The sequence below is a fragment of the Canis lupus genome, chromosome 29, assembly GCF_003254725.2.
Source record: "Canis lupus dingo isolate Sandy chromosome 29, ASM325472v2, whole genome shotgun sequence".
NCBI classification, from domain to species: domain Eukaryota; kingdom Metazoa; phylum Chordata; class Mammalia; order Carnivora; family Canidae; genus Canis; species Canis lupus.
The window spans coordinates 32,326,405-32,350,345 of NC_064271.1; positions in this window are offsets into that span (position 1 = coordinate 32,326,405).

Consider the following 23,941-nt stretch of genomic DNA (forward strand, 5'->3'; position numbering starts at 1 on the left):
ATTTTACAAGTAGCAAGTAATATAAACAGATAATTCATAAAAAAAGAAATAAAAATATAAAATAGATATAAGATGCTCAACTTCATAATAATTAGAAAACCGCAAATAAAACGGCAATTTTTTTTCCATTTGATTAACAAAAAGTAAATGTTAAAGGTGAAAGGAAATGGGCACTCTCATGCAGTGAAGGTAAAAATGTAAAATAGGGTAAACTTTTCCCCCTTAATAATAAATAATAAAATTTAAAAGATTTTTCTAATGAGAGATGTCACACAGGAATAGAGAGAATAGCATAAGAAACACCATATATGACATCTAACAAATGCTACAATAATTCCTTGGTATCACCTAACATCTACTTTATATAGAGATTGCTCTCATTGACTGAAAAAAAAAGTCTTTTCATACTTGATTTGTTATTATCAGAAACAATCAAGATCTATTAAGTCTGGCTTAAATCTTTTTAAAGTCTCTTTATCTAAGGCTAGCCAAATTCCCTCCACCCTTTTCACCCTTGATATTGATATGTTTAAGAAATAAAGTCAATTTTGATTTGTCTTTCATATTTCCAATAAGTGGGTTTGATTAAATTCTGGACATCTTTTTTTGTAAGAATTCTTCACAAGTGTTGCTATATACTTCATATTGCTTCCGTTAAGAATCATACAATCTTCTGTTTTCCCACTTTTGGAGACACTGAGATTGATCACTGGAGTTAGGAGATGACACTTTGACCCCTCCTTTGTAAGGATTCTGTTAATAATTTATCTAATGATCATATCTGTTGATGTCTTTCCTCTGATTCAATTGTTTAGAGATTGCACAATGTTGATTTCCAATTCTAATACCTCTTTAGCATATACTAAGCTGGAATTCTTTCATAAAGAAAAATGTTGCCTTTATCAATTTAGTTATTTGGAAATATAATTCATATAGAAATGCCAGGATAAGTACTTAACTTTTTCCTCATTTCTTGCCAAATTTTTGGTGTGTGTTGTTGGTGCCTAGGGTAATCTTTCTAAAAGATTTCCTCTCTCAGGGGAAAGATTATACATACTGGCCTCATTGACGTCAGGCATGGCATGGTTTTCTCTGGTCAATGGAATGTTCTACTCCCCAACAATAGCTTTAAAATCCAGCACATGGTCTCTTTTTTTCTCTGCTGCAAGAGTGGCAAAATGGCCAGGGATAAGTTGTCCATCAGCCTGGGTCCTGAAGTAAATATGGAGACATGAAGCACAGCCCAAAGTGACCACAATGGATGTGAAGCAGGAGCTATAATGAATATACTCTTGTAGTCATAAGTCACTCAAATTTTGGAGATATGAGGTTGTTTACTACTGTTGCATAACTTAGCCTACATTGACACAGAAATTAGTACCTGAACAACAACAACAAAATAAACTAGTGTTAATGGCCTTGAAGCCAGATTGTGGGTAGAAAGGAACAGTTCCTGAAGGTTTTTTACATGGTAATTCACGTTATGAAATGATGAAATACTTTAAATAAAATCTATGCCCTCTAATAGCTTAGAGGACAAATAATGTTCCTAATGAGTTCATTGCTCTTGGCCAGGAATTTGAGAAACAGTATCATGTATCTCAATTTCTGTTGACTGCATTTGATAAGGTACATTTGACCAAGAGCTCTGACAACATTGGCCAGTTTGCAAGAGGAAGTGAAAGAAAATAGGGAAGGACAAGACACTTAGAAACTTGCTGGTTTGAAAGATACAAGTGATTCTCATGCATAACCCATGAATGATAAAACTGAGACAGCTTTTGTGTGACAAAGGGGGCCAATGAAAATTCAGCTAGGTACAAATCAAGTATATGACCATTATATCCTTTGTTAAAACCCTTGAATTGATCAGTGTGACATTTAGTATATCTTGTGTTGAACAAATGGCTCAGGGAAGAGAGACTATTGGTGTGGCATGCCCAACGGAGCGTGATGGGCCCAAATACCTGGATTGAATGCAGAAAGAGAGGCATGTCTATTGTCAGAGTCAAGTAGATGAGAAGCCAGCTACATTTCTGAGTGAGTGGTACTCAAAAAAAAACAAAAAAAAACAAAAAAAACAAAACCCACTGGACTAAAAGAGACTGATTTCTTGAGACTTGGGCACCTATATTTCTATGGGTAGAAAGTGACTAAGAATATACCTCAGCTCCCAATGAAAGCGTGATCCCCGATATTCTCTTCAGATGTGGCCAATCAGAAAGGGAGACTTCTCAGAGGGTAGAATTAGAGCCAGGGAGGGTAATGAACTTCAGAGCCATTCCCGGGGTTGGAATCAAGGAACAATCCCCACCCTCAGGTTAAGAGCCTCATAAAACCTCCCAGTGTGATCTCAAACTTTTATGGACTAGTGACTGCTATAGCTACCATTGTTTCCTCTTCTGAATGAAAATACCTATGCGGTTGTCCTGATCCTGCTCAGACATCGAATATTGGGTAAGTATTGAGTTGATAACTTGTTAGTACATCTCCAGACCAATGTAAAGATCATCACAAGTCCCAGGATTTTGAGCCTGATGTCAGGGCTAGTAGGATTATCTCCTGTGGAGAGTGGGTAAATGTGTTCTGTATGTGGGAGCTTAGAGAAGTGAATATTTGTGGTATTTGATGTCCCTCCCTGAAAGCAGATTATATTATCTCAACCAACTAATGTTGAGATTATACATATGACTTTCCTGGGTCAATGAAAAGAAGTGACATGAACAGAGCCACAACTGAGCCCGATGGACATAAAGCATGGGCAAGAAATAAACATTTGGAGTCATCTGTCACTGCAGCATAACCTGGGGGTATCCTGACTGATATACATTCACTCATTAATTTATTCAACATTTACTAAATAATTACCACAGGTCAGGCACTTGAAATACAAAGATGTCAGAGGAAAATAATTGCAGTATAGCAAAAGGGCAACTAGTTACACCTGATCTGAGTGCAGAACACTTGCTGAGAGTTCAGGATACGGAGCTAGAAAAATACACTTTTATTGCTTAGGATTAATCATATACATATTTGTGTGTCTGTATTCTTAAATTGTGGGGAGCAAAGACGGGTGGGAAGTACTACGACATATGTAGTATGACTTTTAGATGTTTTAGACTTGCAATAAAGCTGCATTGCACTGTTTAAAAAAAAAAAGGAAGAAAAAAAGGAAAATGTGAAAGCATCCTCAAAGTCTTGGCTGCCTTTGTTGTTGCTATTTTTAGCCTGCCCTGCTTCTGTCAGACTGGGTCAGTGCCCAATGCCTGGAGCAAGATGGTGTCCTTGGCAGAAGCAAGTTAGTGTGGTCGGGATGTTTTTAGAAAGCTGCATCTAAAGAACTCAGAGTGTGTAATAAGGAAATTCTTGCTCTTGAGGGCAGGATGTTGTGAACCCTTAAATGGCAAAAGACTTTGAATTGAAAAGATACCACAATGCCCTTGATCAAGTGAAATAAGCACCATTGGCCACGTTGGCCATTCCTCCAAAGCATGTTAGTGCTATAGTGCTGATGGTGCACACTCCATAAAGGTCAGTGCTCTCTAGATCTTTATTTGGAAAGATTACCTAAGCATCACAGTGTCTTAGAGTTCAATTTAAGTGGCAGGGTCAGAAGCAACTCCTGAACTGTACATCAAAGGAATACCTCAGAAAGAGGAGAAGGATTAGTCTTGATTCTTGGGTTCTTATAGTTATTACACAGAATTGCTAATTAATTGTGAAACAATCTTCCAAAAAGGCACTGCTTTGTTGTTCTTCTCTCATGTTTTCATTAAAGAATCAGGATGACTAGCATATAGTTTCTTGAATCCAGGTGAAGGGTGAAAGTAGTTCAAGTAGTTCAGGTGAAGGGTGAAACTACCCTAATATGTAGTTTAATATTCTCCAGCAGAAGGCTTCCCATATTTAGCATTGGCTGGGAGGAATCTGCTGCTAAGTTCCCAAGATCCATTCCAGATGGTAGGAATTGGGTTCGTTGTTGTCCCAAATTCCTCATTTGTACCCTGACAAAATTGGCCCCAAATTGGCCTTCCACACAAAATAACATATCTTCCTAGTCAGTCTTTTTTGATGATCAATTCTCCCTTTTTATAGTAGGTAGGGTCCTGAGACAGCACATGAGTCTGAATTTTGCAAATTCAAACTAACGGTCAGGTCTGTTTTTTCACCTGGTTCTGAAAAAGCCAAGTCTTTACCGACCAGTCATGCAAATCCAAACTGTAACTGAAATTATATTGCTCTTAACTTTCTTTTTTTTTCTTTTCACATAGAAAGCCATCCTTTTCTCTTTTTTAAATTAGAACATGATGGGAATGTGTGTTCCTGGGTTGGCTTAGAGAAGCTATGACATTGATTCTGTTAAATAATATACTATTTCGGCTGTTGAATAAAGGTTTTTGCTTTCAGAAAGCACCATTAGGTTCTAAAATCTTTGTGTTTGTCTTTCCTAAGGTAATTGTTAATCAAAATCATTATATCACTGTACTCTATTAGCAGGGTTTCTCTTCTAAGTTAGGAAGATCTTTGGCCTGAAATTAATTTTTTTCAGACGTAAAAGCTACTATGACTGCAATCATGAGTGTACACGAGATATGCTTATAGATTCAATATACACCATACTTCCTCTACGCATCGTGACCTATTTAACCTTATACTGTTCCTTGTAGAAGAGTAAGACACAGAATGTTAGCTATAGTGATGTAGTGATGTAAAGTGTCTTAGAAAGCTGAGTGGAATAAGGATCTCTAGACCTAAGAAGGCAAATTCCCATGCACATTATTAAAGGTAGTGTAATTATATTGGCATGTTTCAAGACTTTTTTCAATAGTGATATTGGACGAAGTAACATTTTTGTCATGCCCTCTTCCAAACACTTTATGTGTTTTATCTTATTTAATCCTCACAAGTTTATTACAAGAGTCTTATTATTGGCCCCATTTTAAAATGAGGAACTGGGGTCCCAAGACAATAGGTTACAAGTTTAGTTAGTGGCAGTTCCCTGATAGAAGGCAGTAAAAGACCTGTTTTCAATTCATTGAACCAGCGGCTTATAAATATGTTGTGAAGTTGTAAAATACATGCAAGTTGTAAAAAAAAGGCATCACGCAACTCTTAACTCTAGGGAACAAACTGAGGGTCCTGGAGGGAATGGGATAGGCCAAATGGCTGATGGGCGTTAAGGGGGTCTTTTTTTTTTTTTATAAATTTATTTTTTATTGGTGTTCAATTTGCCAGTGCTCATCCCATCAAGTGCCCCCTCAGTGCCCGTCACCCAGTCACCCCCACCCCCTGCCCTCCTCCCTTTCCACCACCCCTAGTTCGTTTCCCAGAGTTAGGAGTCATTCATGTTCTGTCACCCTTTCTGATATTTCCCACTCATTTTTTCTCCTTTCCCCTTTATTCCCTTTCACTATTTTTATATTCCCCAAATGAATGAGACCATATAATACAATCAATGTGATTCATCATATCAGCAAGAGAAAAAACAAGAACCATATGATCCTCTCAATAGGTGCAGAGAAAGCATTTGACAAAATACAGCATCCATTCCTGATCAAAACTCTTCAGAGTGTAGGGATAGAGGGAACTTTCCTCGACATCTTAAAAGCCATCTACGAAAAGCCCACAGCAAATATCATTCTCAATGGGGAAGCACTGGGAGCCTTTCCCCTAAGATCAGGAACAAGACAGGGATGTCAACTCTCACCACTGCTATTCAACATAGTACTGGAAGTCCTAGCCTCAGCAATCGGCAACAAAAAGAAATAAAAGGCATTCAAATTGGCAAAGAAGAAGTCAAACTCTCCCTCCTCGCAGATGACATGACACTGTACATAGAAAACCCAGAAGACTCCACACCAAGATTGCTAGAACTCATACAGCAATTTGGCAGCGTGGCAGGATACAAAAATCAATGCCCAGAAGTCAGTGGCATTTCTAGACACTAACAATGAGACTGAAGAAAGAGAAATTAAGGAGTCAATCCCATTTACAATTGCACCCAAAAGCATAAGATACCTAGGAATAAACCTAAGCAAAGAGGTAAAGGATCTATACCCTAAAAACTATAGAACACTTCTGAAAGAAATTGAGGAAGACACAAAGAGATGGAAGAATATTCCATGCCCATGGATTGGAAGAATTAATATTGTGAAAATGTCAATGTTACCCAGGGCAATTTACACGTTTAATGCAATCCCTATCAAAATACCATGGACTTTCTTCAAGGAGTGTCCTTGTTGTGATGAGCACTGTGTGTTACGTGTAAGCGATGAATCACCAGATTCTACTCCTGAAACTAATACTAGGCTGTATGTTAACTCTCTTGAATTTAAATAAAATCTTGGAGAGGAAAAAAAAAAGAAAAAGAAAGAAAGAAAGAAAAAGGAATCATGCACATGTCAGCTTTTCTGAGATATCATATAAATCTATCCAAGCCTATTTTGTCATATTTAGGCATGATTGTATCGTGCTTCACTCTACAGGATTATGCTTAAGACTAGAAACCAGGACCCTGTACTTGAAATCTTTCTAATATTCAGTGAGGAAATACTCAAGGAGCATAGAAATTAATCCTCTAATTTGCCCCAGTTCATTCACAAGGGAAATTAAATTATTTTCCAAAATCTGGATGAAGGATAGCATATAAGAGGCAGTAACAAAGGCTGGATAGCACTGAGTCACAGATTTAAACAACTAACCTTCATTCTTAGAAAGCATGACTGTGACCGACCTGGAAATCTGTACAAATAATTTGAGAGGCTCGCTTTACCAAGAGATATAATTCAAGTCATAAGCCGTTTAAGTAACAGAGCGCCACCTTTCTGTACCATGTATGTTGTGGATAGAGTTGTATAAACACACGTGTGTGTTGTTTTCTACTATCCTGTTAACAAATAGCTCTAGGTATTTTCCTTTTTAAAAAATATGTCTACAGCTCAATTCAAAAGAACGGATTAAAGCAGGTAAACCATAGGCTGAATGCTAACTATTGATGACCTATCTCCTTACACAGCTGGACTGCCCTCTTATCTAAAAAGACCTGGTTAAAAAAAAAAAAAGAAAAAAAGAAAAAGACCTGGTTATATAATGTGTTCTAAGCTCTTTAGTGAGAGGAAGGTAGACCCTGTCCCACAGTCAGCCTGGAGGGGGTTTCTTCTCTTTCCTTTGTTGCCTCTTTGCTGAACAATGTGGAGCCGGTTAAGCTTTCTCAGTCTATACCTTAATGTGAGGTAAAATTTTGAGAGATTTTTAAATCAACTCACTCCCCGGTATATGTGCGAGGTGCACATAAACACACGCTCATGCTCTCAGTGCTTTAACAGCATGAAGTTTTCATAACATCCTCATGGGGAAACATTATACTCTAGTGCTCAATAAAAGGGCTCTGGAGAACAATTTCCTGAGTGTGAATCCTGTGACTGGCTTGGGAACCTTGGACAAGCCATTTAAATTCTTTGACTCTTCAATTTTCTTCTATTAAAAATTGAAGAAATAGTGATCATGGTCATCTTAAATGATTTTAAATGACAGGTTTCAAGCATTTAATATGTGCCAGGTACCGTTCTAACCACTTAACATATACAAAATCATTTAATCTTTACCACAACTCTAAGTAGTAAGTATTATTATTATTATTAATTATTATTATTTCCCCCCGTTTTAGATAAAGAAATGGAGGCACAAAGAAATTAATGTATTCAAGCTTACGCAAGGTGACTGCTTTGTATTCAAAATATTGATATCTTCTTCATCACTGATTTATTTGGATTGCATTTGATTTAAAAAATATTACATTAAGATATTGTTTATCTTGAAACTGAAATTTTTGTTGCCCCCTTAGATTTTGTACCTGATGTGAGTGCCTCACCCTAATCCTGATCTTGAATTGCTTACCTCCAAAGGTTGCTGATGAACTTAAATACTTTTGCACTGCCAGTGGCCTGTTAAATAGTAGCTGCCACTACCATTACTATTCTTTTATATAAAGAAAGAAAAAGAAGAGCTAAGTAATTTTTCTAAATAAGCACATAATGATAGTTTGAGGAAGAATTTACCAGTTTTACCTCTTTTCACATAATAAACAGTATATGACTTAAAAATATGCTTTTATTGCTAGAGTTACCAAAATTTATGTAACGCTTTGTCCTTTTCCAAAATACTTCTATAAATTATATATAATATATGTGCTATCTTTTATTAGGTATTTATTGTATATATAATTTATACATGTAATTTGAACTTTACAACAAGATTAGATAGTAAGGGAAGTATTTTTGTCTTTTTTATTTATTTATTTTTTGTCTTTTTTAATATATGGGGAAAGCAAAGACTCAGTGGGATTAAGTGGTTTGCTCAAGGGATCTGGCTGACAAGCCATGGAAAGCTTTATGTTGTCTTTTACACCCACTTAAGGGAGATTCTTAGTGATTGCATGAGCCAGCCGTGCTACTGACTTAGCATTTATATAAGGCCAGTTCAGAAGTTTGCTTCACACTTTTGCCAACTCCACCTCTGCTCTTCTGTAGACAAAATGCTGGAGGGAATAGAATGGATGAGGAAATACTACTAATTGCTGAATCTCACAAATCTCTTCTTTTCTTCTTAAAGGAACCATAAATGCTTGATGCTTTTATTAAGAGACAGAGTAGCATGAGCACCAAGTAGGGGTGGTGATTGTAGTTAGAGTGAAACAAAGAATTTACAGTTTTTACTTCTTCTTTGCTGCTTTTACGTTTTCGAAGTCATCTGTAAGAAATGTGTACTAGCATTGTAGCTTTATTTGTGAAATATTTTTTAAAGGAAACTTGTGAGTTTTTAGCTTTAGGGTTCTCAAGCCCCATTACTATTAAATTTGCCTAGAAAACTTAGAAAAATTATTGTTGTAATTTCATTTTAAAGGTTTTTATTTTCATCCTGTGCTTTATGATTAATCTGATACTGCTCTTGCTCTTTTCAGATTTTGATTATAGTTTCCTAATTATCAAATGCAATTAACCATAGAACAAAAGGTAATGTCTTTAATTTTCCAGAAATAACACACAGTCTTATGACTTCTGAGATCAGCTGTTCACACTTGGGCTCTTGCTGGGAAGGGGCAGTTTTTAGTACAAATATCTTTTTTCAGGGAAAATGGAAATAAGCAAAGATCTAATGTATAGCACCAATAAAATAGTCATGACAAAATACTGTTCTCTTATTTTATCGTCTAAAGAATAGTTTTAATTCTACTGATACTCCTTTTTAAGAATTGTTCCATAGCTATGTGGTAAACTATCACTCAACTATTTTAAATTCTGAGATTTTTTTTCTCTCATTATTTTTAATTAGTGTTCTCATTTTGAAGTCAAAACACCATGTTCATGAAATATGGAGGAATTACAATTATCAACTACAGAAAAGTCAATGAATAGTTGATATAAGATAAATTATTTAAATTAACTGCTTTTCCTATTTTAACACTACCTGCTATTCATTGAGCATTTCCTTAATGAGAAGTGTCACCCGGAGGCTAACAGGGTGGACACTGGAGCCAGATTGCCTGGCTTTGCATTTCGCAAGCTCTGTGACAGCAGGCAAGTTGCTTAATCTAAGTCTCAAATTTGTCTTTCATCAAATGAGACAATTAATACACATATCTCAGGATTTCTTTGAGGATTAAGGTATTAATTGATTAAAGCACACAGAGCAGTGTCTGGCACATAGTAAGTACTCTGTATGTCAGCTATTATTATGAAGTGGTTATAACTGAATAAAATGTTTATGATTACTATAAGGAAGCTCGATAGATATTGATACCCAGTTTTGTACACAAGGAAAATTCACACTCTGTGAAGTTTGTATGCAGTATGGAATAATAAAGAAAGATGGGACTCCGTTTCTCGTATGACCATCCGCTATATCCGATACATAGTCAACCAGTATTGACCTTAGTCAGCCATTCATCTACATGTACTTATATCAGTGTACCTATATCGCTATGAAAATACTAAAGAAATACCACTTTAGAGGGCACCTGGATGGCTCAGTGGTTGAGCATCTGCCTTTGGGTCAAGTCCTGATGCCCGGGTCCTGGGATCGAATCCTGCACCAGACTCCTCTCAGGGAGCCTGCTTCTGCCTCTGCCTGTGTCTCTGCCTCTCTCTCTCTCTCTGTCTCTCATGAATAAATAAATAAAATCTTTAAAAAAATAAAAGAAATACCTCTTTTAGAGACAAACATAAGAATATTGAAGAAAATTCTTAGGGTCTTTTGGAAAGATTGGCATGGGTGAGTCAGAGACACCTTAAGTTAGGTCTTGTGTGAAGTGTAGGATGTGGAGTGAAGAAGAAATAGGAGTCAGTATGGGCAGGAACATAGCAATCATAGGCATGGTGAGGGGATCAATATCATCAGTTTAAAGTGTGTCTTCATCAAACCTGATGCGCAGGGACTAGCCTCATCTTTTTAAACAACCCGTCCTCAGTGTTTACCATGGTGATAGACAGAAAAAGTATTTATTAAGTGAATGAATGAGCATAAGCAGTGTGTTCAAGGTATAGACCTGCAACAGCGGAGGTAGAAAAGGTCTTCTCTTGTAAGTTGACTCCTGCACAGAATGGAAGAGAGCTAGGGAAAGATCTGTAATTTCACTTAGAGAAATTTATCTGACAACTCTTTTATCCTTATGGCTAACAACATTTTCAACTGCTTTTTGAAGCAGTTGAAATTAAGTTATAACTTATACCATAATTTTTCTTAACTCTCTCCTTTCCCCAAACATTCAAAGAATTAAAATTTGAAATCAATTGAGCAGAGCAAGTTGCCTACCTAGTAGGCCCTAAGTGATTTCATTTTCTATTATATAAAGAATACATAACTGTGGAAAACATTTAAAATTTTAATGTGCTTTTAAATTTAGTTTTTATTTCTATAAATTTTTATGTACATTCAGTTCATTTTTTCCCTACAATTTTCCCCTCACAAGATGTGAAAAAAATAGAGCAATTTCTTGAAGGTCATCAATTTCATTGTATTTTCTACTTTCCCAAAACAACCATTTTCAATGTTTTAAGCTTATTCTTTGGGAGTTCAACACCATTTCTCCTAATAATTGCCAGTATCTTCCTTCTTGCTTTTTCAGATTGGTTCATTATTTATAGACTTTTCACTCTGAAATATAAGGATTTGACTCCTAATCACACTCCACCCTGCCCCGCCACTACTATGTCTTCCCATAACACTTTGGCCCATGCACTGAATCCAATTATATAGTAATTTTTATTGAATCAACATTCGGTATGTCTTATTATGACAATGTAAGTACTAAACCATGTACTGTACCATGATCATTTTTTATATCTTGTGCAACTCACTACTTCACCTCATGAATAATTACATATATTTTTTGTTTGAATAGTTTTCTATGTGATTATCACTAATTCAATACTAAAATTTACCACCTGCCCCAATTGTGTAAATTGTCTCTCAGAACATTCAAACACTTGATTATTTCAAAGAGAAAACTGCCAAGAGCCTTCTGGCCTTCTCCAGTCGGGAGTGGTTGCTGTGTGGGATCACTGACGGCTACCATTTTAGAATCTCCCTTTACCGTGATCCCGTGAGTGCCCTTTGCCTCTTTTATGTTTGATGCCCTGTTTCCTAAATTCTGTGTGTATCTCTTTCTTGATTTACCTGCCCAATTGATAAAACATATCTTCCAGTAGATTCCTTATAGTGGTGCAAAAAATGTAAATTATTTGATATATTGCATACCTGAGATTATCTTCACACTTACAATTAATAATTTGGCTTGAAATAGTTAAAACTATATATTCTTCAAAATATTCAAAATATTATTCAATTGCCTTATATTTTCCAATGTTGTTTTAGAGATACTCTCCATTATTCTTCAAATGAATTCATTACTCTTTAATTATTGAATTTCCTCCCTCTATCCCTTTTTCCTTCCTCCTATATTCAATATGTGATATATACACAACTTTGAGGACCCTATGTAAGAAAAAAAAATACAAAATCACTTGTGAAAATGAATATTCCTTTGAATGAGCAAACAAATCACAACAAAATATAAGTTATAAAAAACTATCCGATTTTGGGACACCTGGGTGGCTCAGCAGTTAAGCATCTGCCTTCGGCTCAGGGTATGAAACTGGAGTCCCGGGATCGAGTCCTACATCAGGCTCCCTGCATGGAGCCTGCTTTTCCCTCTGCCTGTGTCTCTGCCTCTCTCTCTGTATATCTCAGGAATAAATAAAGTCTTTTTAAAAAATAAAATATAAAGAAATAAAAAGCTGTCCAATTTCAGACTATAACCAAATCTAGAAAAATAATATAGTAATGTTATTCACTAGATGCTTGGCATGCTTCTAATAGTTTTGTTCTAGATCATTTATCTGTAAACACTTTGATCACCTACATACATAACAATAATTTTATAATGTCATTTTCTGTCATGAGGATAAGATAATTCAAATCTGTCTTTTAGCTAGCTGTTCACATTATTATATTAATACTGGTCAGTTAAAAAAGTTTCTTTCAGACTTATGACTTATTGTAATGTCACAAACCTTTAGGATTGTTGTCAAATTTGGGATAAAATTCCTTTAATTTTCTTTTATATATGAGCTATAAATTTCAAGGCATTATCACGTGTATTCCTAAAAGAGGACTTTTGACTATTCATTGAGAAGAACTGTATTCTCTGCTTACAATCTATGCATCTTTTTTTTTTTTAAGATTTTACTTATTTATTCATGAGAAACACAGAGAGAGAAAGAGAGAGGCAGAGACATAGGCAGAGGGAGAAGCAGAAATCCCTGAGAGGAGCCTGATGTGGGACTCGATCCCAGGACCCCGGGATCATGACTAGAGCTGAAGGCAGACGCTCAACCACCAAGCCACTCAGGTGCCCCATAATCTACATACCTGATAGATGGAAGAGTTTACTGCATTTCAGCTTCAAGTTCCACATTTGTCACCTCTTGGTGCTGGTGCCATAGGGTAACACTTCAGTGCGGTATGATCTTTGGTTCCATACTTTTGTGTCAGGACACTGGGTAAGACCTGTATAATAATTAGCTTTGAGGTAAGTCTACTTATGATACAAAGAATATTGAGACCAGGAAGCCTTCACAAGTAAATTCTTCCAATTAATAAAGAAATGGCATAAATCGTTTACAAATCCTTCAGCAAACAGACATAGAGGAAATACTTCCTAACTTGTTTTATGAGGCTAGTAAAAGTTTTACACTGCAACCTAACAAGAGCATTGCAAAAAAGAAAGATTGCAGGCATTCTCTCATGATTTAAATGTAAAAGTTTAAACAAAATATTGGCAAACCAAATCTAGTAATATATATAACAAGAACAAGTTTGGTTTATTCCAAGAATTCTGGGTCTAATCAAATATTGAAATCCATATAATTCAATACATTAACAGAATAGAAGAGGAAAAAAGTCACATGACTATCTCAATAGAGGGATAGCTGCCTTTGTTAAAATATAACATTGACTCATAATAAAAAGGATTAGTGAACTAAGAAAAGAAGAAAACTTCCTTAATATGATAATGGGCATTTATAAAAATCTTAGAGCAAACCTGATGAGAGAAGTGAATCAGGAATGAAATAAGAATGTCTGCTAGTCAAAATTGTACCCGAAGTCTTAACCAGTGCAATAAGGCAAGAGAAAGAAATAAAAGATATAAGGGATTAAAAAGAAGTGATGAAACGTCTTATTCACAAATGACACATTTGTGTATGTAGAAAACCCAAACGAATCTCCTACAGGTCATTATAATTAATAAGAGAATATAACAACATTGCCAGATATACGATCTACATATAAAAGGAATTGTATTTTTACATAATGACAACAATTAGTGATTACAATTTTTAGAGTTACAAATGCAGAAAAATAATCCCATCAAATATCTATGAATTAAAGATGTAGAAAACCTTAACATAGAAAACTACAAAATGTGGTTGAGAAATTAAGGGTAGAATAAATTGAAGCATACACCATGTTTATGTATTAAAAGGCTCAATATTATGAAGATTTGATTCCTCTCAAACCACTCTATGAATCAGTGTAATCTCCATTAAAAAATCTCTTTTCTCCTCTTATATCATTGACTGAGTCGCTGGGTAAACATGAAGAAGCTAACTTCTGTGTCTCAGTTTCTTCATCAATAAAATGGGCCAGTAGTAGAACCTACCTTATAGGCCAAAGCAAAGTCATCACAGAGCTGACAAGTACCCTTACGGTTTTGTAAATTGGCAGAAGTAAGATCTATAAAGCATCACTGACAACCAAAGTCACAATTAAACATACATGCCGCAATGCTCCAGTTACTTATTCATAATACCTCCTTCTTCATAAAATGACACCTGAAAAGCAAATGTTTTAAATAAGAATTTCTTAAAAAAAAAAAAAAAAAAAAAAGAATTTCTCTTGGTGATTATAAAAATCAGAGAAAGGATTTTGATTTGGGGAAACAACTCCCCTAATGTCTAGGGGAACTTTGATGAAATAACTCTGCCACCCAGGAAGTTCTATCTTTTTAGTGAAAAGATGGCTCTAACCTCCCAAATGCACTCTGTCTCTCACTTAACCAGTGCTGGGTGAGCTCTGTGGATCTTGTCTTTCAATGTGCTGTCTTTCCTGCTGACCGCTCCTTCTCTCTCGAGATGCAGTCACTTTGTTTAGATGCAGTCACAGTCTGCATTGGCCAAAGGCACATTGTGTCTTTAGACCTAGAGCATTATGTCTTCTTTCATTATGTGCTGATTTAATTAGGCCATTTCTCAGAATTCCCTGACACCCAACTGGCAGAAACCACAAAGCACTGTGAAATTCTTCACTACAAATCCACAAACATTCAGCCAGCACTTGTGCAGACAGTCTTTTGCAAAATGCAGCTTTCCTCAACTCAATTCCCATTTTAATATAGAACATATGTATGTTTGAAATGCTAGGAATTATTTTAATTATGCTTAGGAAGTTTGCTTTCAAGTGTGATTTACAACTTCCTTTAAAAGATGGCAGCAGGTTTATCATAATGATGATACAAAGCCGCCTCTATAGATTGTAGAAAAAGGGTGCAGATCCAACAAAGACAGGAAGAGTTAAATGCACAAATTACACAATCGGCATGGCAGAGACAAAGGATCTACCCACACTGCATTTAAGACAATGGTCTGGTGCCAAAAGAAACCCCCACACTGGGCTGTGGGAAGACATGGTCATCCCTCCTCATATTAGCCTCAGAGAAGAGTGAATTCCACCTTTTTTCCTGTCATTTATTGCCTCTGTCACACAGATTGGTTCAAAGCTTTTCAAAATCTAAATTATGTCTATCCTTCAGTTGGAACATATTCTATGATTAGTTCCTTAAGTGAAAGTAGTTCTATGTGATAATGTGCTTACATCTTTATTTTATTATTATTGTTTGCCTCTCAAAGATTATTTATTCCTGTTAATGTTTCAAGAGCTGGTGAGCAAATTTGTGCTCACTTTCTTCAAACTAAGCTTTGTTTTCTAAAGTTCACCTTTGACCCCTCTCAGTCTTTTGGGTTGCAGACCAAAGAGCTATCAGCTTTTGTGAGACACTAATGTGGGGCTTTGTTGGTATGCTATACAGAGAAATGCAGGACAATTCTTGTATTAGAGACTTTTAGAAAGTTTGAAGAAGCCAACTGTAACTGCTGATTAGTCACTTTTTGAATACAACATAGAAAGTGAGCAGGGGGCTGATAATACTGGGAGAAGATGATTGTACCCTTTTTCTAAGAAGTTACCGCAAACTTAGTGGTTAAAACAACACAAGTGGGGCACTTGGGTGCTCAGTGGTTGAGTGTCTGCTTTCAAGGCTCAAGTTGTGATGCCATGGTCTTGGGATTGAGTCCCCCATCTGGCTCTCTGTAGGAAGCCTGCTTCTCCCTCTACCTATGTCTCTGCCTCTCTCTCTGTGTCTCTCATGAATGAATGAATGAATGAATGATCTCAAGAACAACAACAACAACAACAAAACCCAAAAACCCACACAAGTTTATTTTCTAAGTTTCTATAGGTAGAAGCCCAGTCATGATATTGCTGGATTCTCTACTCAAGGTCTCATCAGGCTGAAACCAAGAGCTATGATTTTCATATGGGGCCTGAGGTCTCAGTAGTTGTTGGAAAAGTTCATTTTCTTGAGGTTGTAGGACTGAGGTCCTCATTTTCCTGGTAGCCTTTGCTAGGGATCATTCTCAGTTCCTAGAAGCTGCCTTCACTTCTTTGCCAATGGCCTCCATGGGCAGTTAATGCATGGAGGTTTGATTCCCTCTGGGAGAGCACATCTCTCTGATTTTCTCTTCTGTGACCAACCACGAAAATGCTCTCATCAAAACAGGCTCACCCAGGATCACTTCCTGATCTTAAGTTCAAAGATCTAAGAACTTAATTAAATTTGAAAAACCCCTTCATTTTGGTGCATAAATTGATTCTTAATTGAATCACCTGAAAAAGTGTGAGTATATCAGGGGCCTGGAATCTTGGGGACTTCCTAGAATTCTGCTTAGCAAAATGAGCTAGGAAGAAATGGAGATTTTATTATTGCTGCACAACTATGGTATAGAGAGAATGAGCTTACTCTGACTGGTGGGTGTAAATGATAGAAGTCATGGTCTAAGTGTAAGTTGCCTCTCAGTAGAGGTTTGTGGGCCAAGAGAATTTCCTTCCCAATGGTCTTACCCATTTCCTTTCCACTAATGCAAGTCTTATATAATAACCCCTACCTACAATGAAAATAGGGTCTTGAAACTTCTGCAGTTGATATGTAATTTATAGATCTGTTAGCTGGACCACTTTTAAAAAATCTCATTATTGAAGTATTACATTTATATGGAAAAGCAACAAGATCATAAATATATACACCTCAACAAATTATCCCAGAATGAACATACCCATTTAACCACACTCAGCTCAAGAAATAAAGAATTGCCAGCATCTGAAAGGCTCTCAATGTCTCCTATCAGACTCTAGTCCTCCTACATCTTCCAAATTAATTACTTTTTTACAATTAGAAACTCACAATAGGTGACATATTGTATGTGACTTCTTTTATTCAACATTATTTCTGTGAGTTTCCACTGTGAGAATGTGCTGCAATTAGTTTATCCATTCTATTGCCAAGAAACCTTTGGGTTGATTCTAATTCTTGATCATAAATAATGGTCAAGAATGGTCAAGAATGGTCAAAGATGGGACTGATTGGTTATGGAACATGAATGACATTCAGTTAAGTAGTCACCCCCAAAGAGAATCCCCATCCTTACTGTATTTAATGTCTCCCAGTTTGGAGACTCTCTCTTTACCCTCTCCAGAGGAAAAAAACCTTCAATTTTCTGAATGAGTGGGGAGGTTCCATCATCCAGCCTGTTGGAGTGAAAGAAACAACCTGATCCAGCTACTTCTTAGCTATGGTTTCAACTCCTTCTCCTTATTGCAGCCCCACCATCTCTCTTCATCCTATTCCAGAGGTACCAGGTACTGTCAACTCCAGAATTTTGGGGGCCTCACCGCATAAATCAGATTGGTTTGCAGATTTCCTTGCTTCTGGTTTGAAATTCACCTTCCTTGGGTCCACCGCCTTTTCCATCTTTCTTGTTTTTAGCATTTTGATGCTGTTACCTCTTTCTCATTTCTCTGCCCCTGTGGGGCTTATATCTCTAAATCAAAGCCCATCGTCTTTTACTGGGGAGTTGGGAAAACACAAGAGAAGAAGATATGTGTGTTCAATCCAGGCTAGCTGGTAAGGGAACTTTCTTTTGGTGCTCAACATTCTTCCCAGAGTAACAGAAGTTACTTTGCATTATGTGAAATGGCTCATGATTTCATAAATGAGATTCCAGCCTGCCTCCTGTGGGTTGGAATTTGTTTTCCTTTCTTCTGTCACCGTTTTGGAGGTAGTTGTGCATTTTTAGCTGGCTTGAAAAGTGTCCATGGGGAATATACTGTCTGCAGCACCAAGCCCGATGTTACATAACCGCATGTTGATAGAACCAAGTTATTTATGAGCTGTGACTTCCACTGTAATGGGCTTGTTTTTGAGATGATCTGGAATTATTTAGATGTTTTGTTTCTGTTTTATTTCAGCAGTTTGAGAAATGATGTAGCCTAGATAGCGATATAAACTGTTTGGCTGGGCACATTTTAGAGGCAAAGAAAACACCGGTGTGATTAAAATATCGCCCAATTGATGGATTCCCGCAGGAAGTAAGGGGTGTCTGGTAACATAGAACTCTGAAAATTGAGCCAGGCTCTTTTATGTTTGGAGGCATAGTCACCTCGAAGCAAAAATTTTTAAATTACTTTTATTTGGAGAAGTTACTTTAGGGGCCTACATTAGTTATGACAATGTAAGCCCAATATGTACCCATTATCCTAGAGGGGAAAAAATAACAGAACTGAGTAAGGGACAGGCGGGTCTAGGTAAGGAGAGATAGGTAGGGGGCTACAGGATTAGGCTCATGGAAATCCCAAAATGAGGAGATGTAAGGAACCAGAGATAAGGAAACAAATCAGACCATCCTGTCCTAGGTGTTAGAGATGGGGTCTTGTTATAACAGCTACTTGTGCCCAAAAAGAATTCCTGGGCCCTAAAAAGGAAGTAAGCCATTAAAGGTATTATCTCTCGTCCTTCCTCAGTGGTGCTATCAATAAGAGATGTTAAAAGAATTTAAGTTCCCTGGTTAGCCTTCAGTAAGAAACCAACCAGAAAAGCCCTCAGTGGCAACCCTGTGGGGACCCCTCTCACTCCTGAAAGCTTTTACTGTATCCTTGCTTAATAAAACTCTATCGCTTTACTCGCTCTCCTTTGTCCTTCCCCAAGAGACAAGAACCTCGCTCTCCCACTTCAGAACCATGTGTGCCCTCCTGAACGTGGCCCTCTACATATCATGTAAAATGGGATCTGGTTTCAGGAAGAAGGCAGAAAAATTTATCCAGGCACCAAGGAAATGCTTAGAAGTAAAGGAAACAAGACCCCTTTCCTTTTTTTTTTTATAAATTTCTGCATTGGGAAAGATCTCCTTATCGCGCTGGAATGTCAGTGACAGATGTCCTCTGGTGGGAAAGAATGTCATAGGCCTCAGAGGGGAAGCTGCCAGGAATGAAGGTGGAGCCGGAGGCTCACGGCCTAGAGCTGGTTCTGGCACAGTGGGCGGATGAGGCTGACACCCTTGCACACCCAACCCCCTCAGGCTTGTTGATCCTGTTTGGGGATCAGTGGTCGAGTACGGAAACGTAAATTAATGAGCCCCAGTAAATGGGTTTTCCAGCAGCCCCTGCAAGAATCAGGACCAACGCAGGCTTTATTGACAGAATAATATTGTTTGGACCTTGGACTTTGGAAACATCCAAGTGTTCAATAGGACACTGAGGGACAGTAACAGACACTGCGGGAGAGGAGCAGAACCAATGACGTGAATGCACCAGCCAGATGCTTCCATTTTCTGTCTGCCTGGCATTCAGAGGGAGGATTAATTCTTTTGAACTGAGTGGGTTTGTGGCCTTCTCGAACCGTTTACAGTGGGAGAACATGTACGCTGACCCCTCAAGAGAGCAACCTTAGACCTTCTATTACTGAGTTCCTGTTCCTAGACAGTTAAGGGAAGAACGAAGACTTATCTAATTATATGTTCAGCTGGTGAAGCAGGTGTCACCCATTTTTATCACGCGCTCCCACCTTCCCGCCGTGTGCAGGTATTGCGTTATCAGTCGCTGTTGGAGACGACAGTCCCCACGCTGTGGGATTGCTACTAGCAGTGAAGAAAGTAAAGAATGCAAACGTTTAGCCCAGGGCTTAACACGCGGGGAATGGGGCTGCCACTCTCCAAAGTTCTTTGTGGTAGCAGCAGGGTGTTGGGGGGACAGACACATCTGTGTTATTGGCTCTGCCATCGGAAGCACCTTACAGTCTTCTTTGTTGGACCTTGCTTTCTCTTGCAAGGACCCGCAGAAAGAATAGGCAAAAAGAGACTGACCTAGTGCCTCAGGGACAGCCAAGGAAGGAGAGCAGAAGAGTGGGAAAAGGCCCACGAAGGCCGCTGATTTAATTCTCTGAGCCTACAGGACTAGCCCCCTAAGGAAACCAGGCAAAAGTCCTAAAGCTGAACCTCCAAGCAGGACAGAGGGCCACTGTAGCTCCCTTAAAAAAAAAAATCCTGAAAAATGGGAAATGGGAAAGCAAGCACATTTCTGGGTGCTGGGTGGACACTGCACACCCTGCGAGAAGCCGGGCGCCCACCCAGGATGCCCCAGGCCGCAGTCCTCACCACACAACCCCCTTGGGGAAGCCAAGTGGCCACCCCGGGATGCTGGGCAGGCTGCTGGGAGGCCTGGTTTAACAAGGTCCAGAGTGTCCTCCAGCGCTCCCTCTCCTCCCTTCCCTGCAAACCTGCCCCTAGTGTCTGGCAATTGGTGTGTCAGCCCAGGGCTCTTCTTTCTTTTAGCTTCTCTGTGAGAAGTGGAGACTTGTTAGCAGCTGCTGACTCCCCTTCCAGAGACGCAGCCCTTCGCGGTGGGAGCCCTGCTTCTTCACGTCCCTGCAGGGCTCCACACAGGGTCTGTGCCAACCTAGGCCTCGTTGTGAGTCGAAAGGGCGATGGTAAGAAGGGCCAGCCCTGAACAGAGATTTCCAAGCCATGTGGGGAGCTAAGGAATTGTTATTCTTGAGTGATGGCCTTGTCTTTTGGATCCATTTTTATGTTTTATTCACGATTGAGCTTCCCAGTGTTTGTCATACCAGGACACCGAGAAACCATCCGTCTCTTGCCTCACACAGGACTCTGAGTTACCACCGACACAGGAGTGGGTGTAAGGGGGTCAGTCTTCTTAATGATAGAACATTCCTCATTTTCTGTGCTTTCCCCTCACAGGTTTCCACCCTTTCCGTGGTATCTCACTCTAGTGCAGGGTTTCTCAACTTCAACACTATGGACATTTTATGCCAAGTGTATGTATTCTTAGTCATGGCAACCAAACATGCCTCCTTGGGGGCAAAATTACCCCTATGGAGAACCAGTAGGCTAGTGGAAGACAAAATGTTGGGGCAAAATTACCCCTATGGAGAACTAGTAGGCTAGTGGAAGACAAAATGGGTTAAAAGGAGGGATGCCAAGGGCTTGAGTCCAAGTCCTAATGCAATGGCCCTTTGCAGTGCTTTCTAAGTCTTATCTTTGATTCTGGAATGGGTTGTGCTCCTACAGTCTGAAAGCCACCTACTGCTGCTGGCAAGGGCTCGGGGAAGATGAAGCCAAAGCCATTTGTCTCATCCTGAGTGGACCACCAGGGCCCCAGGCTGTCTCTGTGATCCCATGCAGCTGTAGTTATGAAAACTCCTTCTTTCCAAGGCCTGAAATTCTTCTTTCTACTCTCCTCCTCCAACCCCTTGCCACCCAGCTATTATCAGGTATCCTCCCAGAGTCTCTGTTTGAGTATGTGAGCAAATGTGAGAATAGATTCTTATTTCTCATCTGTTTACCATAGAAAGAGCATATGATACTGAACCTTCCTTCCTTATCAATGAATCAGAGAGTTCTTCCTGTAGTCTATACAGAATATTCCTTTTTTTTTTTTTTTTGGGTAAATAGCTGTTTTATGTTCCATCATGTTAAATGTATTGTAATTCATTTAACCACTCTCTCACAGATGCATGCTCGTACTGTTATATATATATATATATAAAGGGTTATAGTGGAAAATTTGCATATACATCAAGAAGTGGAATTGCTTGGTGAAATATAATATGCATTTATAATTCTGATAGATAGTGCAAAATTGTTCTCCACAGGAGTTGTAATAATTTACCACCCTACCAACAGTACATGACAGCACTGATTTCTCTATAAACAGATCAACAGAGTGCCTCTACTTTGGATTTTTACACATTGGTGGAAAATTGTGTTTCAGTGTAGTTTTAATTTGCATGCACCTTATTATCTATGAGGTTGAGTGTCTCCTCATATGTTTGGATCATTTTAATTTACTCTCTGTGAACCGTCTGTTCATTCCTCACGCATTTTTCTTTTGAGTTATTGGGTTTTTCTCCTGATTTTTTACAAGCTCTTTATATATTAGAGAAATTAGTCTTTTGTGATAGGAGTTGCAAATATTTTTCCCATATGTCGGTTGTCTTTTGAGGTTGCTTACAGTATTTATTTTCCTAAACTGGCTTTTAAAATAAATTTGTTTTTAGTCTAATAATTTTTCCTTAATGATTGTTGATTTTGAGTTATAAAAACATTCTCCTACATTTTTCTTCTAATTTTTTAGGATTTCATCCTTTATAATATTACATTTTTCATCTTGTGAAATTTATCCTGTTAGCTCAGTGTGCATTAAAGATCCAACTTTGTATTTGTATCCCAGGGGGTCACCCAGATGTCTAACACTATATACTAAAATATCCATTATTCCTACATTTATTTAAGATGGCACCATTATCAGATACTAAATTCTTTCTTATATTTGACTTTCTATTTATGTCTGGACTTTGTGTTCTGTTTTTTTTTTTTAATTTTGTCTATTGATGCAACACTGCCTCACTGTTTTACATACACACACACACACACACACACACGTACTGTTTTAATATTTGGTCAGCTTGGGGATCCCTGGGTGGCTCAGCGGTTTAGCACCTGCCTTCTGCCCAGGGTGTGATCCTGGAGACCCGGGATCGAGTCCCACATCGGGCTCCCTACATGGAGCCTGCTTCTCCCTCTGCCTGTGTCTCTGCCTCTCTTTCTCTCAGTCTGTGTGTCTCATGAATAAATAAATAAAATCTTTAAAATATATATATTTGGTCAGCTCTTTTTCTTTTTTTTCAGAATACATTGGTTTCTCTCTAGTTTATTTTTTAAGGGTCTTTATTTTAAAAGAGAGCACACAAATATAATTTGTTCATGCTTCAACAGTGCCTCCTTCAACAGGAGTCAGGGGCTGGACTGAGGTTCAGGACTGCAGACCATCTCTTGCTACATGGCTAGTCCTACAACCTACTTCAAGGTCACTGACTTTCCTTTCACAAAATCCTCACATATTTGTTCATAGGATTTGTGGGAGTTTATGGGGTAAAAAGAGAAACACAAAGAGTAGGGGAAACCCCGCCCTTTTATTTTTTTTATAAACTTGGTCAATTTGAAGAAAATGCCAAGCAGATGGAGTATTAAGTTTGTAAGCTCACTCTTGAGTTCTTGAATGTAGCCAGAGTATCTCAAGCATTTGACTTTCAAATGTTTACCTTCAAGCAGAAGTACTCATTCCTCTGTTACTTTGTGCTTCTTTTTCCCTAGGTAACCTGTCTTACTTGAATAGAAGAAAAGATACGATGAGGATGAATGGTTCTTTTGGGTCCTTGCTATCCTCAGGAAGGTCTCTAACCTGATACCCATTTTCATGGAAAGGAAGTAGGTCAAGATCCCCTGAGAAAGTAGATCTACCCTCTTCTACAGTCACTTATAAAAGATCTTGCCATTCCTTTACCAACCTTTTGAAACTCGTATTATTGAAATGGTCAAGTTCAATGTCTTCTGTGTGCATGCCAAAGCCAGACTACAAATGCATCTATTACTCCTTCAGGCCCATTTTTGTCAAGCTGGTACAGAATAAGAGGGGATATTCAGAATAAGAGTGGGCACCCGCACACCTTGGCATCAGAGCATAAGCACACAATTACTAATGTGAGAAAATAAGTGTAGCTTAGGAAAAATCAATAATTCCAATGACTCCTGATGATGGCATCATTTAACTCTGTGAGTCCCAGACTTATCCTGCATTTTAAAAATATATTATGCATTTGTCCTTTCTTTTTATAGAATGTAAGTTAAGAATTCATAAGGCATGAAACTTACTTTGAAAGCCCAAGCTCACCCCAATTCATGCCAAAATTGATGTTTTT